The sequence below is a fragment of the Durio zibethinus genome, chromosome 4 (assembly GCF_047325235.1).
Source record: "Durio zibethinus cultivar Kanyao isolate XHJ-2024 chromosome 4, ASM4732523v1, whole genome shotgun sequence".
In the NCBI taxonomy this organism is placed as follows: Eukaryota; Viridiplantae; Streptophyta; class Magnoliopsida; order Malvales; family Malvaceae; genus Durio; species Durio zibethinus.
In genome coordinates this window covers 11,813,993-11,820,651 of record NC_143165.1, presented here as the reverse complement: position 1 = coordinate 11,820,651, position 6,659 = coordinate 11,813,993, and positions in this window count along the sequence as shown.

Genomic DNA, 6,659 nt, shown 5'->3' with positions numbered 1-6,659 from the left:
ACTAGTAAAACAAGTAATGAAAATATTTTTTTAAAAATAAAAAAAGTAAGTCAAAAGAATACTTTTCTAAAAATAAGAAAACAAGTATTGTAAAATAAAATCAAGTATTCCGTAGGAGAACAAGTAATGAACATCAGTTTTATTTTTCTAGAATAAATCAAGATAGCTAATATTTTTAGCAAATATTATAAAAAAAATTGTTCAGGTGCAATGTCTTACCTTACGCGCAAAGGCCTACCTTATGCACAAAGGTTAGAAAGAGGATGGGTCATACTCATTTGTTAACCATTTTTTTTATTTTTGTCATGTTTCACGTTCATTTTGTTTGCTTTCCAATTGTTGTTGCAAGTAAATTTTTATCTGTCAAACATTAGAGTCAAAGTCAAAGAAACTATTAAAAATAAGTAGGAAATGTGTTTGTAATAAATACTAAAATCAAAGTGAGAGAAACTAATAAAAGTGAAATATGAAAAGTTTAATTTTATCAAGAGTATATATAGCAACCTTTAGTGTCCTATCGGCCAGGAAATTTTTTTACTTTTTTATTTTTTAAAAAATTAAAATAAAATTGCTAAAATGTATATTTAAAAATTTCAAAAAATTGAACTCACTTAGAACTTCATTTTTTTATAGAGTATTCCTTTGCATAAAAGTTCTGTTTTTTAAATTAACAAAGGAATCTTTCATGCAAAGAATTAAAAAAATGAATAATATTATTGAAAAGCTGCATGACAACTTGAATCGCCTTTTTTAAAAGAATAGTTTTGCTTGTGAACCGTTTCTTAAAGTGATGTGCTAGCAAATTGAGATTTTTTTTTTTAAAAAACGAGAAAAGCTTTTTAGAGTGATGTATGAGAATCATTTTTTAAAGAATGATGAATGAAAAATTTTTCATGGAAAACATTTCTTGGAAGTGTGCTCAAAGAATACTTTTTAAAGAAAAATATTGTTTTGAATGTTAGGAAGTATTTCTTGAAACAATATAGAAAGAGCTCTTTTAAAAGAAACATGGAAGTACATCATAATTTTTTTTAAGTACATTTTAAAGAGTGCATAAGAAGTGACTTTTGAAATAGCATGCTGAATTTTTTTTTAAGAATTCTAGGTAACAAATGTTTCTTAGGTAGATTTTCTTTGAATTATACATAAATAAATAAGATGTGTTTCTTGACAATCACCCCTTGAAATGTAGAAAACAATCCTTGTAAGAGTGTGAGAGAGGTACTTTTAAGAAATTATGAGCGAAAATACTTTTTGAAACAATATATGATAAATTAGTTTTAAGGAATCATCATTTAGATGTAAAAAAGTGTTTTAATATAGAAGTATGAATGAGAAATAATTTTTTTTTTTAAAATGATAGGTAATGAGAAGTGTTCATAAGAAGCATCTCTTAAAAATACACATAAATATTTTTAAAATTCTTTTGAATAATAAAAAACAACTTTTAGAAAAATACATGTGGAATACTTATTAAGTTATTACAAGAGTACACCAAAAGAAAAAATGAGAAATGCTTCTTAGGGTGGCAATTGACAACACTTTATTGGGATGATTTATGAAAAATTTCTTATGATAAAAAACTTTTAGAATAATACATGGGATGCTTTTCTTAAGAAATACTTGTACTATAAAGTAAAATGAATAGTAAAATATTTTTTAAAAATGATTTTTTTTTATGTTGTGTGAGGATATGAAAGAAGCAATTCTTGAAAATTACACATATAAGACATTTTAAGATATTGAATAAGAAACATTTTTTAGAATCATTTGTCAAAGTAACACATGAAATGAGCTTTTTTAAAAAAATTCATGAAGTGATACACAAGTATCAAGTATGAGTGAAACATCTTTTAGAGTAGTAATGCGAAGTTTATTGAGGTGTTGCATAAGAAGTTTAACAAATTAAACAAAAAATATGAAAGGTATTTCAATTGTCATTTTTTTTAAGAACTTGTATATAAGAGTAATGTAGTAACAATAAAAAAGTGTAAAATGGTTCTTTGTTAAGGTGAGGAAGCATTGCAAACAAATAGAACACAATGTGTCGGGAGATGGTGAAAAGAAAGACTAAAGTAAACCCTAAAATATTGAGTGCAGTAGCAGATGGTGAAGCAAGGCTGAGTAAGGAAAAGAATAAAACTAAGAAAAGAATTTAGGAAGAGAGAATTACAGATAGAATTGAGTAAATTTGCAAAAAGTCTCCAAAAGATCCCTTAATGAATTGTGAAAAATCCTATTTATAAGTTTCAAGAATAAGAATTACATATCTTGAGTATTGAATAATAATAATGGTGAAAATGATAGTTTTAAAAGGTATTACTATATTAAATATGACTAATAGTGAATAATGGGGTAATTGGCCATTACAAAAGAGGTTAATGTATTAATTAATGAAAGTATAATTAGCTTTTGATGATAGGCATAATAAATATAGAAGTTCACTATCTATTCTGAAAGAAAAAAAGAAGCACTCATATTTTAAAGAAGGATTCAGAAGAGACCTTTGGTTATTAATATATATTTTTTAAATTCTATAAAGTTGTTAAAGTTAAGAATAAATCAGAATAGGTGATAAGATTGTTTCAGTGAAGGTTATTTTACAAAAATAACTCTTTCATAGAACAATTGTTTATAGAACAACTATTTAATGAATAACTTTTTCACGAAACAACTATTCTCAAAATAACTTTCTTAAAGAACAACACTAGTACCTTTATTGAAAGCTCTTTCACCAAAAGTTGCTTCACTAAGAGTTATTCCACAAAAGATACTTTACCAAAAGAAGAAGTGAAAATAACCTCAAAATATAACAGGATTCTTGAGTTAATTCCACTATTATGATGTTTTAGAGAGTTTGGCTTGGTGGATTAGATATGGACTATTCCAAAGAGTTTTAAGCATTATGTACAGATTGTTTTTGTAGCAAAGTTAGCTTCTTGCATATAAAAATATGTGATATAATTGTAATATCTCCACTTATGAGGTAGGTAAGGTGTATAATAGTAACACTAATATAATTGTGTGTATAGTCAAGGAGAACTCTTAACTTCATGTCAGGGAGATAACTTCTCAACCCAATATAATGGAGATGTTCAATCCAAATAAAAGTATTGAAGCTGTGACCAAAAGCATCAAGAAAAATAATTTACATCATAGTACTTAAGAGATTGAGACTAAGAAATAAGTGATAAAACTATAGCCAATAATTGTATTCTTAATTTATAGGAGAGATAATTCTCAAGTTGATATCAAGAGAGCTCACTTGATAACAAGTATCAACAATAAAGTTATGGCCAAAGAATGAGCATTATAGCTGCGGTTAGAGAACAATTTTTCTATTTATAAGAAAAAGATGATTCTCAACTTGGTACTAATTAAGTTTATTTGATAACAAGTATCAATTATAAAGTAGCAACCAAAGAATGAGCGATAAAGCTGCAGCTAAGGAGTGATTTTCAATTTTATACTAAGAAGGTGAATTCTCAACTTGGAAAGAAAAAGATCAAACTCCACTATGTATTAAGAGGATAATTTTTTCTCAATTTAGTACCAAAGAGATTAATTTGATTTCAAAGCATGAATTGTTAAATTACGGCAAATAAAAGTGAATTCAACACAGTTTATAACAACTTTATATCTCAATTTGATTTTAAAGATTAATCTCATGTACAACCTAAACTAGAAATTATAGAATCATCAATGAAATTTTACTAACGAAATTATTCCTTCGCTAACCACTGATGGATTATCGATAGAATATAATTATAAAAAAATCCAAAATCATTGACGGAATATCAATGGATTTGGATCTATTGTTATTTCGTAGGTACATATTTTGTGAGAATTGGCATGGGAATTCCTGAAAGAATATTTTGTTGGTAAAAAATTTTGTACAAAAAAGGGTGGTTTATTTACGAAATATAAATTGTATTGTTACATATTTCATTAAATATGTCTCTAAACAAATTCTGTCACTTGAATTGCAACGAAAACTCACATTTATAGAAGTTTTCAATTGTACTCATAAACATTCAGAAGGATATGGTAATTTCATTGACAATAAGTCCAAATTTGTTAGTGTATTTGACTTTTCAATGACTTTGTGAATACTTTCAAATTGTTACCTTGCTTTATTGAAATAGATAATATATTGTGTGTTTTAAGATACAAAAACTTTATGAAAGGTGAAAACTGTTGTGTATTTTATTTTATGATTCTGGTTATGTATTGTGATTGTGAATGAACTACTTGTATAGTAATTCAAAGTAATAAATTTATAGGAAATTCTTTATTGAAGTAGATAGTATATTACGTGTATTGTGATGAGATCACATTTTCAAAAGGTGAAAACTATTAGGTATTTTGCTTTGTGATTATGATTGTGTATTGTAATTGTTGATGATCTATCTTTATAGTAATTGAAACCTTAAACATTGTAGGAAATTTAGTATTGAACTAGATGGTCTTTTATGTGTATTGAGATGTAGTGACTTTATGAAAGGTTTGCGTATTTTACTTTGTGATTCTAGTTTTGTGTTGTGATTATTGATGAACTATCTTTATAGTAATTGAAAGCCAAAAATTATTGAAAATTCAGTATTAAACTAGATAATGTTTTGTGCATATTTAGATGTAGTAACTTTGTGAAAGGTAAAAATTATTGCATATTTAGTAATAAAATCTTAATGTTTTAAATTGTTTGAAGTTGTTTTACTTTATTGAACTATGCGGTTAAAATAGAATAATAATTGTTTTAAACTTTTTGCAGAAAAATTATGGTGCTACATTATCTCAAAAATATAGTGAAGACTTTCAATTATCTAGATTTCAGTCCATACACATGGACTGAAGCTATTTGAGGGTTTGAAGCTGCACGCCCTCATATATATGGCTTTGAATCTATGGATAGATCTAAAGAACTACTTTACTCAAGTTTGTTCATTGTTACAGCAACAATATTTCACTCAGTTTGTGGTTCGTCATATTTTGTCTTCTTAGCTTTAGATATAAGAACAAATTAATGAGTTGAAGACTGAGTTTAGGTCTTTCATTGATCAGATAATGCAGTTGATGGGGTCTAAACAATATTCACCAACATAATCTTTTAGACCTAATGACAATAATGAAAACTTTAGATCAAGAGATGTAGCAACATAATGACATATTTTTTAGGACTTGTATGATGGATTTTATGGATTTCAATACTATATTTTAATGATGTTATGGATGTTAATTTATAATTTGGATTATTTTAGAATTTCTGTAGATATAAACCTTATGATGTGGATTTGATCTTTAATGAATAATAATAGACAAATAATGACTTTTAAAATAATTAAACATGTTTTTTTTTTTAATTTATAGGTTTTTAAAATAATTATAGATGGAATGAATCAAATTATCAATGAAATTATAATTTTACAGATAAAATTTTAGTATTATAAACGGAATTTCAATATTATAGACGTAATTTAGGCTATTATTAACGAATTACTGATGTAATATTGATGGATTATGGATTATAGATGAAGAGTAGCCTTTATTGATCGATTATCAATTAATTGCTGATGGATTGTATCGATAGATTATCAATGAATTTTACCAATAAAATATCGACACATTACCGACAGATTGTCGACACATTCAATGGAATTATTATCGATAAAATATTTACTGATGAAAATTAGATGGATTACTATTACCAACTTGTTTACTACTGACAAAATTTTTCATCGATAAATGTATTATTGATGAAATTTAGACTATTGCCGATGAAAAATGCCGTTGGTAAAAGCCTTTTTTCTGGTAATGAATTAGAGAAAATACTCAACATGGTTTAGGGTAATGACTTTTTTCCTAAAGTTATAGAAAGGCAAACATTTTTATCACTTTTGCAATATTTGATAAAGGAGCATGCATTAGAATAGACATTTGTTGGAATAATAAATGTTTTTTATTTTTCTCATTTTAAGTTTTTTTTAATTAATTGAAATTCTTAAATGTGTATGCACTAGATAATAATAGTAAAAAAATGCTTAGATAGTTGAAAATTGTAAAGGGTAAAGATTAAATATTTGTAACTGATTCAACTTTTAACATGAAAGAATAAATGTTCTAACTAGATTATTACTCCATTATTGAGTATCTTTGTGACAGTAGGATTTTTCATATCTAACATAGTTGTTCATGTCATGTCTTTAGTGAAGTTCTACTTAATGCCTTTGTTCCTCCTATGTAAAGTCATTAAACTGTAGAAGAGATTTTTGTTGAGGTAAGAAAGCATTGCAAACAGGTAGAATAAGATGTACTGAGAGATGGTAGAGAGGAAGATTGGAGTAAACTCAAAAGTATTAAGTGCCACGGTAGGTGGTGAAGCAAGGGTGAGTAGGGAAGAGAAGAAGGCTAAGAAAAGAATTTAGAAAGAAAGAATTGTAGACAGAGTTTGAGAGAAAATTGTGAAAAATCTATCAAAGTCTTAAAGTCTCCTATGTGAATTATGGGAGCTCTTATATATAGGTCTCCAAATGCGAGTTACATAACATGAGTATTGAATAAGAATAATGGTGAATAATGATGAAATTGACCTTTACAAAATATGTTAACATATTGTCTAATGGGAATTTAATTAGTTTTTGGTGATTGGCATAGTGAACGTA